Source organism: Ixodes scapularis, unplaced genomic scaffold (assembly GCF_016920785.2).
Source record: "Ixodes scapularis isolate PalLabHiFi unplaced genomic scaffold, ASM1692078v2 PGA_scaffold0__279_contigs__length_252992795, whole genome shotgun sequence".
NCBI lineage: Eukaryota > Metazoa > Arthropoda > Arachnida > Ixodida > Ixodidae > Ixodes > Ixodes scapularis.
Window position 1 is genome coordinate 108,218,428 of NW_024609835.1, and position 2,709 is coordinate 108,221,136.

The following is a 2,709-nucleotide window of genomic DNA, read 5'->3' on the forward strand; positions in this document are numbered from 1 at the left end:
CGACTATGAACACGAAGTATGTTCTATATTTACGGGTCTTCGCGATAGTAGAAGTTGCGACACAGATGATTTACAAGCTAGACCCGTAAAATTTGTTATAGATATCATCGCCTCTTGCCTGGTGCATATTTTTAACCTTTGCCTTGTCACAGGGGACGTTTCCTAGTAGAATGAAATTAGCTAAAGTGTCAGTCATATTTAAAGGAGGAGATAAAAATCTACCGACAAACTATAGGCCTATCTCTATACTTCCTATATTTTCCAAAGGGCTTGAAACAGTCATTTTAAAACGCCTCGATTCTTTCTTTGCTAAACATTCTGTGATATCGGATTTTTAATATGGTTTTCGCAAACGAAAGTCAACTGAGTCCGCATTGCTTCAACAAAAAGAATTTATTTTTGAAAAATATAGAAAATCGGTTGTTTACCCTTGGTATATTTATAGATTTTAGTAAGGCATTTGATTTCATAAACCATAAAATACTACTTGATAAACTATTAGCGCCGAGATGTTTCGGTGGCGCCCTCTTTTGGTTTCCCTCCGTGACGTCACGACTGGGATTTGCCTCGCCGTGACGTCACCAGTTGTTATTCTGGCTACTTACCATCGGGTGCGACGACGAGTTCGATGGTGCGTTCAAAAAGCACAGTGGAAGCTAGGAGCCATCGCAATCCGAAACTAACACCGTCAAAGTTGACAATCTGACAGTGCTCATATGCCCATGGTTTGGCCAATCGTGGAAAGCTGACCACAGCGACGCTTTCGGCCGCGCACATCGCTAATACTGTTATGGAATACGTGGTGTAACTCTGTCCCTTTTATATTCCTATTTGGAGCACCGTAAGTAATGTGTTGTGATCGATGGTCATACATCGCCTTTTCTTAACATGCGATGTGGGTTTTCCCAGAGTAGTATACTTGGGCCAATGTTATTTAACGTGTATATTAATGATATTGTAAATATAAACAAACAGATAAAATACATAATATACGCTGATGATACCAGCCTATTTCTCGCCGAAACGAGTGTTGAAAAATTAATTGTAGACGCAAATGATGTTCTTAGCCAGTTCCTTATATGGTCCAACAATAATGGCCTTAAAATTAACATCCAGAAAACGAAATCTATAGTCTTTCGACCAAAGAGCAGGGTTCTGCCAATAATCATATTACAATAGCCACCGTACCAATCGAGTTAGTGAAACAACATAAAACGCTTGGAATAATTTTTTCTGAACACCTTTTGTGGAATGATCATGTCAATTATCTTGTTACGAAGCTGCCTAGGGTGGTTGCAGTTATGTCACACTGCCGCAATACTTTCCCAGTTAACGTGAAATTACAAATCTGCTATTCACTATTTCAGTCTTACATTAATTATTGCCATCTTGTTTGGGAAACAACTACACAACATACATAGAAAAACTTACTTTACTTCAAAAAAAAAAAAAGATGCTTCGTTATATTGCCAATGAGCACTATCTCGCTCACACCAAATTTTTGTTTGCCAAATATAAAATAATTAATATTGATAAGATGTATGACTATAGATTACTGCACAGCTTTCGTTTTTCATCTCCTGAGCATGCTCCGCTTTTATTGAAGATGTCGGAGCTCTCCGAACATCCTCGTAGTTTCAACACCCGTCTTTTCAAAAAATGGATAGTACCCACGAGCTCGTACGAACTATACTTACCAGTCAACTACATATCGTCTACCTTTATTACTTAATCATCTTCTTAAAAATAATATTGATATATATCAAATGGGAAGGAAATCATTACTTATGCATTTCTTGTGAATTGTTCCGTGAAATTTCGGGGCATTCCCATACCTTTGTATAAATTTTGCATTTCGTACAGTGCTGTTACAAGTTATGCGTATGTGCGCCTTTTGTTGTTTTGCGAAGTTGTTTTCTATATGTAGCTGTATATCTTTTCAGTCTGCCACAAGTTCTGCGAATAACTTTTTTTTTTTCTTTTTGTTTAATGCTGTTAGAAGTTGTATGCATGAAGTGATTACTCAGCGTATCCTTCCTTTGCATGTAATATCCTTTTGTGTACTGAATGAATGTCCTGCTGACAAATTTGAGACGGGCCCCAGATCTCGCCAAGCTGCCACTGGCAGCTTTTTGTGTAGGGTCTCCGTTGGCTTAAAGGCCATAAATAAAACGGTTGATTGATTGATTCAGTGCGTCACCATGCTGACCTACTCGCACTCCTCCGCGCGTCTCCTCGATTTCAGGGGAACAGCGAGATCGCGCGAGGGAGAGTCGGGCCTGCCCTCCGAGTGGAAGGCCGTGTGGTCGAAGAGTCCTGGATTGGACTCCGGGCGACGGGTCGAGTGTCGGCGTGAGCTCGTCTGACCGGCGATGACTCAACGCTAGCGATTCCCCTAGCTCTGACAGTCGGCGTCCCCTCCCCCTAGTGGACGTCCGTCTGCCGAGAGCCCTGGCCCCGAACTCCTGCGACGACGGGTAGCGGCGTGAGCTCGTCCGACCGGCGATGACTCCGCTCGCAATTACCCCTTTGGCTCTCAGGTCGGCGGGCGCTGCGGGCACACTGTGTCCACGGCTCGCTTGACCGCAGTGTCTTGTTGGGGACCCCTGGTACTCAGTAAACGCTGTTGGATACCGGGATCATCGTTCTTGGCATAGTGTGGGACGAACCCGGCGCGGCGACCGCCCTCGCTGGTAGTAGCCGTCGGCC

At 43.2% G+C, this 2,709-nt stretch overlaps 1 pseudogene; it reads left to right on the forward strand.

The window, feature by feature from the left end:
• Positions 1-1,301: 1,301 nt before the first annotated feature.
• LOC120846514 lies at positions 1,302-1,802 on the forward strand (annotated as a pseudogene).
• The last annotated feature ends 907 nt before the right edge of the window (positions 1,803-2,709 follow it).